This window comes from Salvelinus namaycush, chromosome 8, assembly GCF_016432855.1.
Source record: "Salvelinus namaycush isolate Seneca chromosome 8, SaNama_1.0, whole genome shotgun sequence".
In the NCBI taxonomy this organism is placed as follows: domain Eukaryota; kingdom Metazoa; phylum Chordata; class Actinopteri; order Salmoniformes; family Salmonidae; genus Salvelinus; species Salvelinus namaycush.
Genome location: NC_052314.1, coordinates 51,445,030 through 51,466,089, shown reverse-complemented (window position 1 = coordinate 51,466,089; position 21,060 = coordinate 51,445,030). Strand labels below are relative to the sequence as shown.

At 41.2% G+C, this 21,060-nt stretch overlaps 1 protein-coding gene across 5 annotated transcripts in view; it reads left to right on the top strand.

The window, feature by feature from the left end:
* The window catches only part of LOC120052789 (NLR family CARD domain-containing protein 3-like), a 99,605-nt gene that overhangs the window by 47,955 nt on the left and 30,590 nt on the right, over positions 1–21,060 (top strand). For 4 of the 5 annotated variants that reach the window (XM_038999911.1, XM_038999910.1, XM_038999914.1 and 1 more), the window contains exon 1: positions 20,792–20,990. The exons of the other annotated variant lie outside the window; for it this stretch is intronic. The gene's annotated coding sequence lies outside the window, so the exon portion shown is untranslated. Of the gene's footprint in view, positions 1–20,791; positions 20,991–21,060 lie in introns of those variants that run through there. 5 annotated transcript variants of the gene reach the window in all.

Below are 21,060 nucleotides of genomic sequence, written 5' to 3'. Positions count from 1 at the left end.
GACAAATCAGAGGAAGATTTTCAGAAAGTAAGTGAATATTTAATCTTTAAATGTGAATGTATGAAACCTGTTCCAGTGGAAAGATATTTTGATGTGGGGCGCCGTCCTCAAACAATCGCATGGCGTGTTTTCGCTGTAATAGCTACTGTAAATCGGACTGTGCAGTTAGATTAACAAGAATGTAAGCTTTCAGCCGATATAAGACACGTATATGTACCTAAATGTTTAAAATCCATAATATGTATGATTATTTATGTATATATGAATTATGTGCCCTCCAGTTTCACCCGAAGTTGTTCTGCTAGCGGGACACCTAGCCCTATCATCCACATTGAAGCATGGCACTTGCCTTGTTCACAGTTTACTGTTAGATGATTAGATTAGATTTGACCCTGAATGTCAATTCACTACATTAGCTTTCAGGTTAGAGTTGCACTTTCATAATACAATGGTTCTTGATAAGCAATTCTATATTATATAAATTAAATCATAACTACAATCATTACTAATCATAACTAATGTTGTAATATATTTAAATGACACTTTAACACAATTTAACACAAATTACACAATTCCCTTTTGCTAACTCAAAAGGGAATTCAGATAGTATTCTCCTGTTGTCGATGGTTTTGAAAATTATATCAACATGATATTAGTACAAGAATCAATATGCTTCAAAAAGAAACTACAGGAAGTATAGTGGTAAATATTACTCACGTTCTTGTAGTTATTGTTCCATCCACCCATTTCCAGATCCCTTCACTCTCTGAGTCAAGCAGACCAATCCAAAAATGTACATGTTTTCCCAATTTGTTTAGAAACACCTGGAAAGAACATCGTTGGTATGTTTATTATCTCTGTCTGTCTGTATGTCTGTATGTCTGTCTGTGTGTCTCTCTCTCTCTCTGTTTCTCTCTCTCAGTAGTTATTTCCCCCTTTGTTTCTGCTCCTCTGCTCTCTCACCTGTTCCTCTCTGCTGTTTATAATCACCAGGTCTGCTCCTCCCCTTATACAGTCGGCTCTGCTCTCAGTCCAAGTTTTACTTTCTGTTGAAAAGTAATAACAGCTAGATCCGAATCTCCTCCAACCATCAGGACAGCATCCTGCAGAAAGAAAGTACAGTGATCAATATAGTCAAACACACAGAAAATAATTTGTCAACATGTCATAATCAATTCAAATTCATAGTTATTATCATGTAATTGGTACTCACCCAGTTCTTCTGACATCTCTCTCTAGTCTGACATCTCTCTCATCCGTCTCTCTCTCTAGTTAAGGTGATATAATGAGTTTGTGACTGGTCTCTTTCTTTAGTCAAGCTTTTATAACTGATCAGTAACTGGTCTCTCTCCCTCTCCAACTGTTCTTTCTCTTTAGTCAGGTTTTCATAACTAGTCTGAAGCTCTTTCTTCTCTGTGGTGTGGTTGGCTGTTAGGAGATAGTGAGTGTAGTCATCGTCATCTGTGACGGAAGAGAGAGCTGTTATCCTTCTGTTGTTAACTTTCTTACACACACATAAATGCACACACCCTGAAGTCCAACATGTGAGAATGGAATACTCACATGGCACAGAGAGACCTATGACTGTGGTTAGTAGGAGAACACACAGCAGTCCCAGAGAAACTGTAGCCAGCTTGTAAGGCTGACAGTGTTGATTCTCATGATTCAGTCCTGCAGGTGTAGAGAAACAAGCGGTTACATACACCTGACCTCGTCCTATCTATTCTATTCTACCTCACAAACCAAGATGAAGTGATGCTGTGGTCAATAATAATTCTGTCCTCCTCTACTCGGTCCCACTTCCATATGGCTGAAAACAGATTCCAAACAGAGGTGTCATACCCATAGGGTGCATTTTACATTTTCATCATTTAGCAGATGTTCTCATATTTGTTCCTGCTGGTCCCCCGTGGGTGTGTGTGTTTGCGTGTGTGTAGGGTTTATCTATGCAGCAGTGTGTATCTGCTGGTCGGTGTTATTAGCAACCTACAGCTCTCTCTCTCTCTCTCTCTCTCTCTCTCTCTCTCTCTCTCTCTCTCTCTCTCTCTCTCTCTCTCTCTCTCTCTCTCTCTCTCTCTCTCTCTCTCTCTCTCTCTCTCTCTCTCTCTCTCTCTCTCTCTCTCTCTCTCTCTCTCTCTCTCTCTCTCTCTCTCTCTCTCTCGCTCTCTCTCGCTCTCTCTCGCTCTCTCTCGCTCTCTCTCTCTCTCTTTTTTCTTTTTATTGTAAAACTACATACAATCATGGTTTATTTTTGCTTTCTTGAGTAAGGCAGCTCCAAAATGCAGGTGTTTCCGCCTAGCTTAGTGCTTTCTGTGGTAGTGGGGCAGCCAGTAGAAAATACGGAGTGTGGGGGTTGGTAATGTTCTCTAGTTGCGCCATGATTGGCTCAGTGTTCTGTCACTCATGGGGACACTACATCACTGCAAAATCTATGGGTAGAGCAAAAAAAATCAAGCCCTTTGTGTGCTGCCATAGATTTACATTAGAAGTACCCATGATGAAAATGACAGGCCTCTCTCATCTTTTTAAGTGGGAGAACTTGCACAATTGGTGGCTGACTAAATACTTTTTTGCCCCACTGTATGTATAGGGTAACTAAGAAAGTAATACTAAGTATATGTTGTGTAGTAAGGTGTTAGTAACCCATGTGCCACACCTTAACAATATGGTCCCTTTCCCCCTCCTAATTTAGCCTACTGTTCTGACTTGGTGGTGCACATGTAGCCTATAGCCTGTTTTAGAGAAATGTCATCATCTAATATTGTAAGAGCATTCATTGTCTGCTTATGTGCCCCCTTTATTGATTCTAGCTTGGTGTACAAGGAGAATACTGTAAGAACAGCCCATGATCTGAATTCTGTCGCTGTACATTTCAAAAGTGCTGAACAAATAGTTACATTGACTACGTCCGTTTTAGCTTTCTCATTAATGTCTCAATCGAAATGATGGATTACCTCTTATCTGCTCATCGTTCCCTTATGCCATAGTTTGCACATCTCAATTGTCAGTAGAAACCACATTTAAGCAAGTCAGCTATATCAGCTATGATTTTAAAAAAGGCATTAAATGAGTCTATATTAACTGTTTCACTACCAGACAGCTTTATGTAGGCCCTAACAGTTTGTGGGCACTGTTACGTCCTGTAGAGGGTGTAGGGGTATGGTGAATTTCAACTCATGAGTTGAATGGAAGTCAATTCCAAAATTCTGAATTGAGCCCAACCCTGATTCACCATTAATAGTACAAACCTAAGATACAACAGAGGATCAGATAAATGCCATGACCTTGTTTGTACCCTTTTCATTGTAAACCTGACTCTAAGACTTTAGTTTTTAGCTCAAATCGTTCAGACTAGACAGATGATTTCGTGAAAAGTAAATTTTCGGTATCCTCTCAGGTCTGACAAACACAGGCGCTGACAAGCACCTATCTACCACGTGTGTGAACGGCCGATTCAGTGGAACGTGACTCAGCCCATGCCAAAAAAATATGAAATCTCTAGCGTAAACACAAGGGGGCCTTTTCTCAATTGCATTTGTTCAACTCCTGCGTGGCTTCGGGACAGTGTGCAAAAAAATTCTTGGATGAAATGAGACTCCTTCAATCGCAGGCAAATGGAGTCACCAAATAAATGTATAGAGTGATATAAACTAATTTAGCTAGTTGTGCAAGACATTTTATACATAAAAGGATAAGTAGCATATCGTTTTTAAATGTTTTCATGGTTTTCTCCTTCGAGAAAACAATAGCTGATTGAAATGGGGTGTGGCAGATTTCAAAACTCTTCCAAGAAGGACTCAGTTTGGATACACTTGTACTTCCTTGCCAAAAGAAGGGTATCAAGGAGGGGAGGAACACCTTCTGTTTGCCTAGTAACGAATTGACACTCTGCTCAAGCACTCAACCACTTATTCGTTTCCGGGTTACGGAGGAGAGAGGGCAGAGGACAGACCTTTGCCCAAATGAGAAAAGACAGGGCTTTTATTTAATAACTTGTGATGATGTCACCAAAGTCAGGTCCGGCGCGGACATCAACCTCTAATAGTTCCTCACAGAATAACGTTTCACAGCAGCCACATCTCTCTAATGCCGTCGTACCCCGTCAAAATTAGCCCCAAGTTTGCCTTGTTAATTCTCTTCAATTAAATAAGTGACTGTTTTCTAAGTAGCTCTGATTGTTGTTTTAAATGTCCGATACAACGTACTTCGGTGATATCGTTAACAACCTACTGCAGACCTCTTACAAATATAACTTTTTGTGTGCAGGGTGTGCTATTAACTTGATAACACTCTTTAAGAGAGACTGGTAGAACAGCTAGCATAGCTAGCCATCGCTAGCCATTCACTGGTTGAAGTTGAAGTAACATTTGAGTGTAATGGAGTGGACTAAGACCTTAATATATATCATTAAGATGTCCAGTCAAAAACATATATTTTGACCAGAGGGTAAAATAGTATGTTAATTGTGTAGATACTCCTCTATGAAAACCAATGGTCCAAACCCGCATGTCTCATTCATAATCTGTTCAAGGTTTTTACCCTTAGCGATAGCAAAAATTAGGGTGACTAAATCAATGGAGGCCGGAGGAAAAAAAAGTGGTCAAAAATCTGGAAAATTGCATTGTGTCAGCTAGGCTGGATGATGTGCGAGAATTTAAGGCTAACTGAAAGGCTCGCAGTTGAACTCATCATCTTTCTTCACAAATCTGGAGGACGTAAAACAATATAGAGGTAAGATAGATACCAATTTTGAGACATTTCTATTTGTATTTATTCCATGTCCCCATTAGCTACTCTTCCTGGGGTCCAGTCACGATTACGCAATTACATACAAAATAAAACAGTACATAACAACATATTATTACACTCTACCACAACATATAAAAAATACAAACACAATAATACAGTAATATTACAATATTAAAATGAACATAAATAACAATAACCCAGACTGATAAATGAGGCTTTCATATTTGGCTACCAAATGTGATTCAAACAATAAAAGTAGCATCGACATGGCATATTTCACAAATGTTTACATTTTTACTCACAATAATGTGATAATAATGGCACATTGGCACACAAATGTGTGACCACAGTCTAAAGCATAGAACGGTTAGAGAAGATTTTGGTTGCACATGATTTAAGATACACTTACACAATTTACAGTACACTGTCTCAGAGCGAAACATTGTGTATTATGTACAGTATACAGTATACTGAAATATAAAAATTTCAACCACTAGATGGGGGAAAAGGATTGGAAGAAAAGGCCAACGTTTCCTCAAAACAAAGCTTGAAATTGTATAGGATTTTTAAATAAAAAGTTAGTAATTCACTGTTTACAGTCATAATTTTTTTCAAATTTGAAATGTACAGTTTTTATGGCATGCAGTGAGAGGACAAATGGTCACACACACTTAAACTCACTAAATAGAGAATCCACCAACCAATTACAGTGGTCCCTCCTATTTGACCCTAGAAGTAGGTTACATTAAAACCACAACATGGAGTTATGTTTCTGGAGAAATGTTTCCACTCTCAAACTCATAGAAGCAGCTATGGATTCAAGGAATGACAGTTTACACAGGTATTCTGAAGCAATACATTGTTTGTTTACAAAGATTTAAATGACAACAAAAACGGAGAGTGGAGTGATCTAACATAATATTTGGGGTTGCGATAGGGCGTGTAACATTGGTATATACTGTATTTCAAGCATGGGTATTGATGACTGTTAAACATCAGGAAATATTTAAAAAATGTATGACTTTAAATGAAATGTTTGGGTAAGTCTATGACTCAGTACAACATGTTTATCTTTATCAGTTTTAATAAATCAAGAGATATTTTAAAATAGTGTAAAGTGGATTATATATTCATATTCAGTCTTAGTACTTACTAGAGTAGCAAAAAATGAAATAGCCTACAGTGCAACAACTCACTATGGTATTGACAGATGTTGTATTTTCGGGTCACAGTAACCTGTGCTGGCACAGATATATACAAAGGCTGCACTAATGTAGGTGGAGCACAACATGCTCTGATAGAAGGAGAGTGTACAGAGTCTGCAGGAGGGAGTGATTATATTCTTAAGGGAGGATGTGCTACATAGATAAGGACAACCAATAAATGGTCCGTCATAATAAACAAAACAAGCTAATTAAGAGCTACAATTTAGCCCAGACCAACATTTAGCAAAAAGCATTAAGAAGAGGAAAATGTCACTCAAGATCAAATGGAAAGTCAAGATCTGCCCCTCAGAAATGTTTCAATACAACATACATGGTGAAAGGAAAACATGTATCTATGGACCTTTAGTTTCTAAAGGAGCCTAACAGCCATTGCTTCTAAGGAGTAGGTGGCTTTATCTCAAAGACCTGCTCTTTTTATATTATGTACACAGCTGCTATCCACCGGCAAGCTAAACAATGACCAGCTATAAAAGATACAGGGGAGGCACCTACATGTGGTAACAGAACAGACAGAACTGAAAAGAAGCTTTGGTCAGCAGTAGCATAGCAAACACACTAGTGAATTGGATTAGAGGATAGTTCCATTTGTTTTAACTTATACATTGGGATTTGGGACAAAAGACATTTAAAAAGACGGAGTATCCTGATCCTTCTACTCACTCAAAGCATAGTTATTGAATTGGTCAGTATCAGTGGATGTCATCGAGGCCCCTATTTGACAGGTCTGTGAGAATGACCTACAAAGAAAGCCTGAAATTATAACATCAGCACAACAGTTCCAGGGCATATTTCTCCCATGAAGGTGGTAGAGTTTGCGGGGAATAATAAAGGTATATTCTTTAAAAAAGTATGTATATCTATATAGGTATGTGTATGTATATATGTGTATATGTATGCATATGTGTATGTATATGTATATGGATTTATATATTTACCCAAAAATATATGTGGGATTGGAAATGATGCAGACAATTACATTGATGGAAGCAACAATCTTTCCGCAATATTAAGCTGATCCACCACTTAAAACATTATTTTTTTTAAAGCCTAATAGATATTATAATATCAGCCAACAGTTCCAGGGGATTTTTCTCCGTTAACAACTCTGCCTCTAAAATGTTTTCTGGGTGAATAATTTTTGACTTACATTTTGTTTCAACGTCCTCTTTATGATACATAGTCCTCTGCATAATGTGAGTTATCATGTCGGCCTCTCGGTGACTTCCCGTTTTGCTCCTTCATGCAATGTCATAAACTGATGTCAGGTTAGGGTTGTCTCCACGCGACTCCAATTCTGGTATACCTGTTCGCTCCTCCTCGGCACGGAGTGGGAGGGAAGGACGGAGAGGGACAGAGAAAGAAGGGGCAGAGAGAGGGGAGATAAAAAGGGGAAGGAAAGCAACAAAAAAAAGAAGGTTTTTATGCTTCTTAGAAACTTTGTGCCAGAGGAAGAAAACAGGACCACCGCTGATGCTCTCCTGTCTACTCTCATTGTTCTGCAGTAGGGAACTCAACAGTCAACACAACACATCTAGAACCATTCCTAACGCTATTGGGAGGAACCACGAAGCCAAGCTTTAAAAGTCCACAGACTTTGCAAATACTGTAAAAGACACAGGTGATCAAAGGCATTATTATATACCATATGTGCTGTGTGGCTTCTCATTGTGCAACCCAACCATATCATATGGGCAAAACTGGTTACAATGACATCAGGCCGGGTATCAAACTCAGGTGGTCTGTGCAACTCAAGACCACATTAACCCACTGGCACAGAGCTAAAGCCTACAGTTGTAGCCATGAGGGCTGCTAAAGCTGCTGTATTGTCAATCAGCCTGTAACATTTTTACTAACCTTATTATCTGTTCATTTTTTAGGAGTTATCGATGCATAATCAATGTCAACTTGCACTCTTTCGGATGAATCTATGAAGACAAATAAAGGAAAGTAAATATGGTGAAATGACTAACTGGCAGAAGCATACAAACGCTCACCCCCCTGGACAGGCTCTGTAAACACTCAGGACTCATTTGTTACTATGGATACCTGTCTCTGTACTTGCAGACTTTTTGGCATTAGTGTCTCTGTACTTGGCATCAGATAAGCCAAGCTATTCAAGTATGTCAGAGTGTGTGTGGGGGGGGGGGGGGGGGGGGGGTCTGTACAGTATGTTCTATACATTTCTAACAGGACCACACCATGCTCACAGAAAGAGACATAACACTCTGATCTGATAGAGGCAACAAGCGTAATACTCTTTACTTCCCAACAGTATTGAAAAGATGTACTGTAGCAGCTGCACTTTTTAGAGCATTTTCTTATTAACTGCATTTGTCTTGACACATGAACTACCATTTACCATTCTCTCTAACGGACATTAACACTCAGTAACCTCCATTGTAAATGTACCTAATCTTCATTGTATCTACATAATACCCTGGCCTTCAGGCAGGTTTTCTTTCTATCTAATGCATCATATTTCATAGGCTGTTTGAAAATATGATGCAATAGATAAGCAGCAGGTGATGGCTTTATCAATCTGTCATAAAGAGCAGGGTTTCCCAAACTCGGTCCTGGGCTTTTGCCATAGCACTACACAGCTGATTCAAATCACCAACTCAACATCAAGTTTTGATCATTTGAATCAGCTGTGTAGTGCTTGGGGGGAAAACAAATCTGCCCCCAGGGGGCGCCCAAGGACCGAGCTTGGAAAACCCTGATCTAGAGATACACCAGAATAACCTGTTCAAGTGTCAAAACACCTTGATATCCTATTCAATGTAAACACATGAGATCATCCACAACAACCTTCTGAATAACAAATTGAGGTACCGGTAAAGTTATATGCGAATATGATATTGATGATACATTCAGCACTGTATGTCTGATTGTGGACAGGGTAAATTATTAATTTAAACGTTAAAGCAGTTGATGAGCTCTTTGCCAAGGCAAATTTCAGCCCCCACGCAGCTTGTTTATCCCCCCACTCATACCAAGTACAATCTTCTAGGTTTCACCTGGCTGAGTTAGCCGACACAACACACCCACACAGATCTCTGGTTACCCCACACAGGCCCCCAACCGTCCCACAATCTGCCTGCTCCTCCCAAGCGTATTCCTGAGTCAGATGTTCTCTTTGTTCAGTCACCTGCAGCCCAGCCTCAAATCAGGGAGATTCCAAAGACTCTTCCAAGCAGCATTGTGTTACAAGTCCATTGGTTTTCAATTTCAACTAACCTACTTTCTCTCTCTAACTTTGTTCTCTGCTTTTCAAAGGATTGGCCATCCACCATCCATCAACATTCAAAGAATCTCTGGATAATATGAAGTGAGAGAATGAATGCACACAGAATGAGTTAGACAGAAACAGCTCTTTTTGAGGGACACGTACAGGATACGTGAACTGTGTTGGCGTCTCCCTATGGTGAATAACGCTGCAAAGACTGGGATAACAGGACAGTATCTTTCTCCATGCCTCTTGTCTTTGTTCTGTGGTGTTGTGCTGTGTGGGGGGGGGGGAGAAATACAATACATGACATACAGTGCCTTCAGAATCCAAGCTTGAATGAAACCCTTGTGCATTCAGAAAGTATTCAGACCCCTTGACTTTTTCCACAGTTTGTTATGTTACAGCCTTGTTCTAAAATTTATAAAATAGTTTTTTTCCCTCATCAATCTACACACGATACCCCACAAAGACAAAGCAAGAACAGTTTTTTTAGACTTTTTTGCAAATGTATATAAAAATTAATGAAATACCACATTTACAGTGGGCTCCAAAATTACTGACACCCCTGATTGGCAATGGACAAACAATACTTTAAAAAATATAAACAATATCATTATAGAGATAAACTCAAAATACCAACATGTGAGAAATACTTGACTTTATTAGTGTTTCAATGGAACCAACCAAAATCAAACAATTATTTAATACAAAATACATTTGACCAAAATCAGGGTTTCATAATTATTGGCACTCCTCATTTAGCACTTAGTGCAACAACCTCTGGCAAGGATAACAGTGTGGAGTCTTTTCCTGTGATGTTCGACAAGGTTAAGGAACACATTTGGAGGGATTTTGGACCATTCCTCTGTGCAGATCCTTTCAAGATCCTTCACATTCTTGGGTTTGCGCTTATCAACTGCCCTCTTCCACTCAGCCCACAGGTTTCGATTGGATTGAGGTCCGGCGACTGTGATGGCCACGGCAGAACATTGATTTTGTTGTCACAGAACCATTTCTGTGTGGATCTTGAGGTAAGTTTCGGGTTTTTGTCTTGTTGGAAAGTCCATCTATGGCCAAGTCCCAGGCTTCTGGCAGAGGAAACCAGATTGTCAGCCAAAATTGCCTCATACTTGGTGGAATTCATTATGCCATCAATCTTAACCAGTACCCCTGGACCTCTGGAATTAAAACAGCTCCAAAACATCACTGACCCCCCTCCATATTTCATCGTGGGTATGAGGTTCCTCTCCTTGTATGAATCTCTGTTTCGATGCCAAACATGCCGATGCTGTATCTGACCAAAACGTTCAATTTTGGTCTCATCTGACCACCTTCTGACCACCTTCTTCCAGTCATAATTTAAATTACGTTTGGCAAACTCCAAGCGCTTGCGTCTGTGTCTTGGGGTCAGAAAAGGCTTTCTTCTGGCAACCCTTCCAAAGAGCCTGTGGTTGTGGAGGTGGCGTCTGGTGGTGCTTTTTGAAACCTGGTGACCCCAAGACGCCACCAAGGCCTGCAATTCTTTCACACTGATTCTTGGGGATTTTGTTGCTTCTCTCACCATCCTCATCCCTAACCTGGGGGGTAAAATGCCTTTGCGTCCTCTACGCGTGAGGTTTTCAACAGTTCCATATCTTTAGAATTTTTAAATAATTGCCCTGACAGTGCTCAGTGGTATATTCAATCGTTTGTGGATCTTCTTGTAGCCATTACCAGATTTATGAAGGTCTACGACCATCTGTCTCTTTTGAATTGCCACTTCTTTTGTTTTCTTCATGGTGTTGGATGACAGTGGGATATTGCATTTGTGTTAACTCATTTTTATATCCTAGTGAAACAGGAAGTGATGTAATGGCTCAATATAGTTCCTTAAGACTTAGATAAACTTAAATAAGTGGAATTTAATTAGCGGTTTAATTTTGGTTGATGTTATTTACAACAATCTTTAAAGGTGCCATTAATTGTGAAACCTTGATTTGGAGGACATTGATTTTTAATTAAATCAATCAATTATTTTGGTTGGTTCCATTGAAACATGAATAAAGTACAGTATTTCTCACATGTTGGTATTTTGAGTTTCTCTGTAATTATATTGTTTGTATTTGTTTAAGCATTGTTTGTGCATTGCTAGTCAGGGGTGCCAGTAATTTTGGAGCCCACTGTACATAAGTATTCAGACACTTTACTCATTACTTTGCTGAAGCACCTTTGGCAACGATTACAGGCTCGAGTCTTCTTGGGTACGACGCTACAAGCTTGGCACACCTGTATTTGGGGAGTTTCTCCCATTCTTCTCTGCAGATCCTCTCAAGCTGTGTCAGGTTGGATGAGGAGCGTCGCTGCACAGCTATTTGCATGTCTCTCCAAATATCTTCGATCGGGTTCAATTCTGGGCTCTGGCTAGGCCACTCAAGGACATTCAAAGACTTGTCCTGTTGGAAGGTGAGCCATTGCCCCAGTCTGAGGTCCTGAGCACTCTGGAGTAAGTTTTCATCAAGGATCTCTCTGTACTTTGCTCCGTTCATCTTTCCCTCAATCCTGACTAGTCTCCCAGTCCCTGCCACTGAAAAACATCCCCACAGCATGATGCTGCCACCACCATGCTTCACCGTAAAGATTGTATTGGCCAGGTGATGAGTGGTGCCTGGTTTGCTCCAGACGTGACGCTTGGAATTCCGGCCAAAGAGTTCAATCTTGGTTTAAACAGACCAGAGAATCTTGTTTCTCATGGTATGAGAGTCCTTTAAGTGCCTTTTGGCATACTCCAAATGGGCTGTCATGTGCCTTTTACTGAGGAGTGGCTTCCGTATGGCCACTGTACCATAAAGGCCTGATTGGTGGAGTGCTGCAGAGATGGTTGTCCTTTTGGAAGGTTTCCCATCTCCACAGAGGAACGGTGGAGCTCTGTCAGAGTGACCATCGGGTTCTTGGTCACCTCCTGGACCTAGGCCCCGATTGTTCAGTTTGGCCGGGCGGCCAGCTCTAGGAAGAGTCTTGGTGGTTACAAACTTCTTCCACTTAAGAATGATGGAGGCCATTGTGTTCTTAGGGACCTTCAATGCTGCAGACATTTTTTGGTTTCCTTCCCCAGATCTGTGCCATGATACAATCCGGTCTCGGAGCTCTACAGATAATTCCTTCGACCTGATGGCTTGGTTTATGCTCTGACATGCACTGTCAACTGTGGAACCTTATATAGACAAGTGCATGCCTTTCCAAATCATGTCCAATCAATTTAATTTACCACAGGTGGACTCCAATCAAGTTGTAGAAACATCTCAAGGACGATCAATGGAAACAGGATGCACCAGAGCTTAATTTCTCTTAGCAAAGGGTCTGAATACTTATTTAAATAAGCTATTTGGGTGTAGATTGATGAGGGGGGGAAAAAACGATGTAATACATTTTAGAATGAGTCTGTAATGTAATAAAATGTGGAAAAAGTGATGGGGCTGAATACTTCCCAAATGGACTGGATGTACAATGTCTTCAGAAAGTATTCACACCCCTTGACTTGTTCCACATTTTGTTGTGTTACAGCCTGAATTTAAAATGGATAAAATTGAGATTTTGTGTCACTGATGTACACACCATAATGTTGAAGGTTAGACATTTTTACAAATTCATTTCAAATGAAAAGCTGAAATGTCTTAAGTCAATATGTAATCAATCCCTTTGTTATGGCAAGCCTAAACAAGTTCAGGAAAAAATAAAGTCACATAATAAGTTGCATGGACTTGTTAGGTTCGAAATATTTGAGTAAGAACTCAACGTACACTATGAAACCTTAAAACAAGTTTAAAAGCCCTAAAAAGCCTCCTCATGCTTTCGCCCAGTCTTCCCCATCAGACCACAGGATCCAAGAAGTGTTCCCAATCCATGTCATTTGCACTTTGTTCCTCCTTCTTCCTCCATTGCCACCTGATAGGCACGTCACCTGATAGGCAAGTGCGTCTACCTAATCAACGATACATCCTCTTGAGGTAACTCAGCACTGTATACGCTTTCACATCAATTCCTCAAAAATGTTGTTTAGAGTACAATTACCCCAACATCAATCCTTTTATATGATGCATTGACCAATAAAGCAGCTAACCCAACCCAACTATGGTGTTTAAAGTGGATCCCAGACCCAACCCATCTGCATGTCTACAGTGGAATCTAGTCTTTCTCTCTCTCTTTAGCTCTGAATCCTCTGTCATGGCGTCTTCTAGCTCACCCATTATGTAGCTGGATCTCACTTCAAGTGAGAAGTGTGAACCCACTGAGGAGAGACATAACGATCTTTACCGCTGCAGGTGCTGCAAGGAGTACCGTGTGTGGACCAGACCAATGCTGTTCCAACACACCGCCTGGTGTATCTTGATGTAAACTCAATCTCCAGAATTCAGCCCGTGCTCTCGGTTATCTCCTGCTCCTAATGTGCCGCTTTCACCTGGGAATATACACAGTGCAACGCAGGGGTCATTTCCTGACAAAAGGACAACAGACTCTCCCATTATGGCCAGATCACCCATCTGTGACATGTATAACAGCCCCCGGTACTCCCATCGGTCTCCCAATTACCAGCTACTAGGCCATGTGGCATGAATCCTCATAATGATATCTCAACAATGCTACTAAAGTAACCCCTGCTACTACTGACACTGCCCATGACGCATACCTCAAAATCCCTCATTTGCGCCGTAGTCCAGTTCCATGCTGTTATTATATCCTCCTTCAATTACTGTCCCTACAGCAACTGCCGTGAGAATAACTACTGCATGGAATCTGTTAAGTGTTTGCTGGCTGTTGTAAATGGGGCAGAGATTAATGACGTTGAAAGAATATCCAACCTAGCAAAACTCTGAGTCACAGGTTCCCTGAAAGTTGACAATAGTGTCTGAAATGCCAACCCTATCTCTGCTACATTTACCATGATCTGGGTATGTGTAATAGTCCCGATATTGTGCACAGTTAGCTGTCCTCGCTCTCTTACGAGCTATCTCCTGTAACAATATACAGAGTGGTATCGTAGTCCCAGAGAATATCATCCCGACCTCAATTTATGAGCCCCCACAGATCTCCACCCCAGTCACATTCCATCCCACTTAACAGGCTTATGTAAACATTCTGTCTCAAACACAGGCCTCATGTGCACCTTGCCTCCTGCTACAGATACATTTGACCACTCTTTCATTCCACAACACCTAAAAACATATTGTCTTGAAAGGGAAAGAGAAAAAGTACATGTTTAATAATTTCACACCATCCTTGATGCGACTAAAACTGGGGACAGAGACGTCCATCCGTTCCGTTCTATGCCCATGTCATGCTGGTCTCTATGCCCGACTCCTTCATTTTCATTCTTGGGTGTTAACGCAAGACACAGACTATGAACCTTGTATGCAATTAATTGTACCGTATCATCCAGAAATCTATATGTATCGATGCGATTTAACATAAAAATTCTGATGACATGGTAAAACAACAACAAAACATGTCATGGTTGAACCAAGCTATCATCCAGTGAGTTCTCTAATAACCTCCCTCTCGGAGGACACTTAAAGATAATGTTTCTAGAGAGAAAAATCCTCCCAAGGCCCTAAAAAAACCCTCTCCTTTGTTTTGTTGATGTTGAGTGTGAGGTTATTTTCCTGACACCACACTCCGAGGGCCCTCACCTCCTCCCTGTAGGCCGCCTCGTCGTTGTTGGTGATCAAGCCTACCACTGTAGTGTCATCTGCGAACTTGATGATTGAGTTGGAGGCGTGCATGGCCACACAGTCATGGGTGAACAGGGAGTACAGGAGAGGGCTAAGAACACACCCTTGTGGGGCCCCAGTGTTGAGGATCAGCGGGGTGGAGATGTTGTTTCCTACCCTCACCACCAAATGCTGAGCTGTAATTGATGAACAGCATTCTTACATAGGTATTCCTCTTGTCCAGATGGGTTAGGGCAGTGTGCAGTGTGATTGCGTCGTCTGTGGACCTATTGGGGCGGTAAGCAAATTAGAGTCGGTCTAGGGTGTCAGGTAGGGTGGAGGTGATATGATCCTTGACTAGTCTCTCAAAGCACTTCATGATGACGGAAGTGAGTGCTACAGGGCGATAGTCGTTTAGCTGAGTTACCTTAGCTTTCTTTGGAACAGGAAAAATGGTGGCCCTCTTAAAGCATGTGGGAACAGTAGACTGGGATAGGGATTGATTGAATCTGTCCGTAAACACACCAGCCAGCTGGTCTGCGCATGCTCTGAGGATGCGTCTAGGGATGCCGTCTGGGCCGGCAGCCTTGCGAGGGTTAACACGTTTAAATGTTTTACTCACATTGGCTGCGGTGAAGGAGAGCCCGTAGGTTTCGGTAGCGGGCCATGTCAGTGGCACTGTATTGTCCTCAAAGCGAGCAAAGAAGTCGTTTATTTTGTCTGGGAGCAAGACGTCGGTGTCCGCGACGAGGATGGTTTTCTTTTTGTAATCCGTGATTGACTGAAGACCCTGCCACATACGTCTCGTGTCTGAGCCATTGAATTGTGACTGTACTTTGTCTCTATACTGACGCTTAGCTTGTTTGATTGCCTTGCGGAGGGAATAGCTACACTGTTTGTATACTGTCATGTTTCCGGTCGCCTTGCCATGATTAAAAGCCGTGGTTAAATGCTTTCAGTTTTGCGCGAATGCTGCCATCAATCCACGGTTTCTGGTTGGGGAAGGTTTTAATAGTCACCATGTGTACAACATCACCGATGCACTTGCTAATAAACTCGCTCACCGAATGAGCGTATACATCAATGTTGTTGTTTGAGGCTATCCTGAACATATCCCAGTCCACGTGATTGAAGCAATCTTGAAGCGTGGAATCAGATTGGTCGGACCAGCGTTGAACAGACCTGAAAACTGGTGTTTCCTGTTTAGTTTCTGTCTGTAGGCTGGAAGCAACAAAATGGAGTCGTGGTCAGATTTGCCGAAAGGAGGGCGAGGGAGGGCTTTGTATGCGTCGCGGAAGTTAGAGTAGCAATGCTCCAGAATTCTGCCAGCCTGGGTCGCGCATTCGATATGCTGATAAAATTTAGGGAGCCTTGTTTTAAGATTAACCTTGTTAAAATCCCCAGCTACAATAAATGCAGCCTCAGGATATGTGTTTTCCAGTTTACATAGAGTCCAATGAAGTTATTTCAGAGCCGTCGAGGTGTCTGCTTGGGGGAGGGGTATACAAGGCTGTGATTATAATCGAAGAGAATTCTCTTGGTAGATAAGGAGGTCGGCATTTGATTGTAAGGAATTCTAGGTCAGGTGAACGAAAGGACTTAAGTTCCTGTATGTTGTTATGATCACACCACGACTCGTTAATCATAAGGCATACACCTCCGCCCTTCTTACCAGATAGATGTTTGTTTCTGTCTGCACGATGCGTTTAGAAACCAGGTGGCTGTACCGACTCTGATAAGGTATCCCGAGTGAGCCATGTTTCCGTGAAACAGAGAATGTTACAATCTCTGATGTCTCTCTGGAAGGCAACTGTCACGATCGTCTTCTGGTGAATGAGTGGACCAAGGCGCAGCGTGAGAGAAATACATCCTCTTTTTATTTACGAAGAAGATGAACACGAAACAAAACACTTTACAAACTAACAAAACAACAAACGACCGTGAAGCTACAAAACGAAAGTGCACACACAAGCTACTAACGTTTAGACATAGACAATTACCCACGAAATACCCAATGAATATGGCTGCCTAAATATAGCTCTCAATCAGAGACAAATGAACAACAGCTGCCTCTAATTGAGAACCAATCTAGGCAGCCATAGACATACAAACACCTAACAAGACACTGCCCCATTAAACATACAAAACCCCTAGACAATACAAAAACACATACATTCCCCATGTCACACCCTGACCTAACTAAAATAAGAAAGAAAACAAAGATAACTAAGGCCAGGGCATGACAGCAACCCTTGCTCAAATTTAGTATTAGTAGTATTCCTGGTTGTAATGTTGGTAAGTTGACGTTGCTCTTATATCCAATAGTTCTTCCCGGCTGTATGTAATAAGACTTAAGATTTCCTGGGGTAACGGTGTAAGAAATAATACATAAAAAAACAAAATACTGCATAGTTTCCTAAGAACGCGAAGCGAGGCGACCATCTCTGTTGGCGCCATAGTCCAAAGTTCACTATCACTGTTGTTGATAACACACATTACCAAAAGAATTCACACTTGTCTTCCTATTTCCACATAATCTGTCACGGTTCACTGCACCAATAGGGCATAACCATCTCCTTATTGCTACTGCTCATATACTCTAATCATGTTATATCTTTTTCCTTTTCTAACCATGGATGAGGCTCTCCTCCAGACACTTTATCCATCCACTGGCACTATGCTGCCTCACAACCACTGCAGCTGAGACTTTCACCCTCTCATTACAGGCTTAGCAGGGAACCAACCCCACCCGGGTCTTACCCCCTAGGATTTTGCAGGTACTAACCTGCTCGGGCTTACCTTCCGGGACTTACCCTATACTTTATAGTAGTCACATGAACTAACCCACTATGGATTTACCCCCTAGGACTTACCCTATACAGGTACCAACCTATTCGGGATTACCTTCCGAGACCATATACCACAAAGCTACGACCGGTCGTAATACAATGGGACTACTGAATAAGCTCAGGCTTTCTAGGTCCGTATCCTATAATTGGTTCAGACTCTCATCTCTCCAAGATGTCAGAGTTAGTGATAACAGGTGTCAGAACTGTGCCTACCTTGTCTCTGGTGTCGGCTCCTGTTTCACTAATCCGAAATCTCTAGTTCAACTGCAAATCGTGGTGAACCCTGCTCTCAGCCCCAACTGTTAGGTTCTAAATATTAGAGCAAGAACTCGACAGAGACTATGAAAGCTTAAACCAAGTTAATTCATCCCGAAGGCACGAACAGCTGAACCGACCAAAACACATTTCCAATAGCGGTGATATATGTACTCCAATTTGGGGTGGAATCTCCTCCTTCTCTCCAAACACTACATCTCTGTTGCCAGGCAGGAAATGAAGTGACGCAGGCAATAAACTGTTCCTTCTCCCTTAACGTGACCTGACCTCGACCCGCTTCATCACTAATCCACGGCTCTCTCCCCTTATCAGTGCTGCCACATGTGATCATTTTCCCTGCAATCAGCACATTCCAAGCTCAGTTGCACCCACCATATACCTTCCTCCTACAGATAAGCATTAACTTCTGGTGTGGACCCTCTAGACAATAGCACTCAATATTTCAATAGTATACCTGATAATTAACCCTATTCCAAGTTTAGAAGTTAGAACCCAGTACCCATCAGACTCTACAGTATGTGCAATAATGATGTTTAACATGATTTTTGAATCACTACCTCATCTCTGTACCCCACACATACAGTTATCTGTAAGGTCCCTCAGTCGAGCAGTGAATTTAAAACACTGATTCAATCACAAAGTCCAGGGAGGTTTTCTCATAACTCACAAAGGCCACATATTGGTAGATGGGTAAAAATATATTTTTTAAACAACATTGAATATATCCCTTTGAGCATGGTGAAGTTATTCATTACACTTTGGATGGTGTATCAATGCACCCAGTCACGACAAAGATACAGACATCCTTCCTGACTCAGTTGCCAGAGAGGAAGGAAACCACTCAGGGATTTCACCATAGGGCCAATGGTGACTCTAAACAGTTACAGAGTTTAATGGCTGTGATAGGAGAAAACTAAAGATGGATCAACAACATTGTAGTTAATCCACAATACTAACCTAAATGACAAAGAAGGAAGCCAGTACAGAATGAAAATATTCCAAAACATGAATCCTATTTGCAATAAGGCACTAAAGTAAAATTGCAAAAAATGTGGCAAGAAATTAACTTTATGTCCTGAATGCAAAGTATTGTGTTTGGGGCAAATCCAACACAATACATCACTGAGTACCACTCCTCATATTTTCAAGCATGGTGGTGGCTACATCATGTTATGGGTATGCTTGTCATCGGCAAGGTTTTAGGAGTTTTTTTAGAATCAAATAAACAGAATAGAGCTAAGCAAAGCCAAAATCCTAGAGGACAACTTTGTTCAGTCTGATTTCCAACAGAATGGGAGACAAATTCACCTTTCAACAAGAAAATAACCTTAAACAAAAGGCCAAATATACACTGGAGTTGCTTACCAAGACGACATTGAATGTTCCTGAGTGGCCTAGCTACAGTTTTGACTTAAATTGGATTGAAAATCTATGGCAAGACTTGAAAAGGGCTGTCTAGCAATGATCAACAACTAACTTGACGGAGCTTGATGAATAAGAATAATGGGCAAATATTGTACAATCCAGGTCTGCAAAGCTCTTTGAGACTTACCCAGAAATACACAGCTGTAATTGCTGCCAAATATGCTTCTACAAAGTATTGACTCAGGGGTATGAATATGTCAATAAGATATTTCTGTATTTCATTTTCAATAAATGTGTAAACATTTCTAAAAACATATTTTCACTTTGTCATTATGGGGTATTGTGTGTAGATAGATGGGTGAGAGAAAAATATATTTCATCCTTTTGTAATTTAGGCTGTAACACAACAAAATGTAGAATAAGTCAATGGATATGAAAACTTTCTGAAGGCACTGAGTGTACGAAACATTAGGAACCTCTTCCTAATATTGAGTTGCACCCGCCCTCAGAACAGCCTTAATTTGTCAGGGCATGGACTCTACAAGGTGTCGAAAGCGTTCCACAGGGATGCTGGCCCATGTCGACTCCAATGCTTCCCACAGTTGTGTCAAGTTGGCTGGATGTCCTTTGCGTGGTGGACCCTTCTTGAGTGATGAGTGTGAAAAACCGAACAGCATTGCAGTTCTTGACACACTCAAAGCAGTGCGCCTGGCACCTACTGCCATACCCGGTTCAAAGGCACTTAAATCTTTTGTCTTACCTATTCACTCTCTGAATGGAACACATACACAATCCATGTCTCAATTGTCTCAAGGTTTAAATATCCTTCTTTAACCTGTCTCCTCTCCATCTACACTGATTGAAGTGGATTTCGCAGGTGACCATAACATCAATAAGGGATTATAGCTTTCACCTGGATTCACCTATGTCATGGAAAGAGCAGGTTTTCCTAATGTTTTGTACACTCAGTGTATATACCTCACATAATAGAACATATAAGGTTACCATACAAGATGATGCAAACAGTTCACTGTGAAATTCTAAATTTTCTCCACTAGAAGGTGCTCTTTAACAACCTACAGTACACTCTGGTTCATCACTACACAACAAATCTACTAACCGCTCCCCGTCTCAAGAGGGATGGGTATTATAATCCAATGAGTTGATGGCAATAATGGATTATATGATTTCTCACACATATGTCTTCTCCAAGTCCTCCATCTTCACAGGGTGTTGTGATGTTGACTGTGATGATGTGAATACTGACAGGGTTGGCAGCTACACCACTCAGGGGTGTAATCATTAGTCCAAACAGTTGCAACTAAAATGAGAGTTTCTATTGGATAAATTCAGGTAGGTCCCTCCCCATTCCATTTGCTTCTGTTTAAGAAACGTTTTGCAACAGAATTGGCAAAATGAATAAACCCCAGAGGACTGCTGGTCTGGTTGAGTCTATTCTCTCCTCTCCTCTGTACAACGACAAGATCACATCTTTCAGGTTCTTCACAGTGCGCACCACTGAACAGCTCGAGCTTAATAGCAATGAACCATTTGTTGAGATGGAGAAGTCTTGCCAGACTGACGTTCATGCTGCTATATTTTCTCATTGAAGGTATGTTTCTTTTGTTGTTACTGATTTGCTGCACTAACTAAAAGTGTAAGTGGGAGATGATAGATAAGTA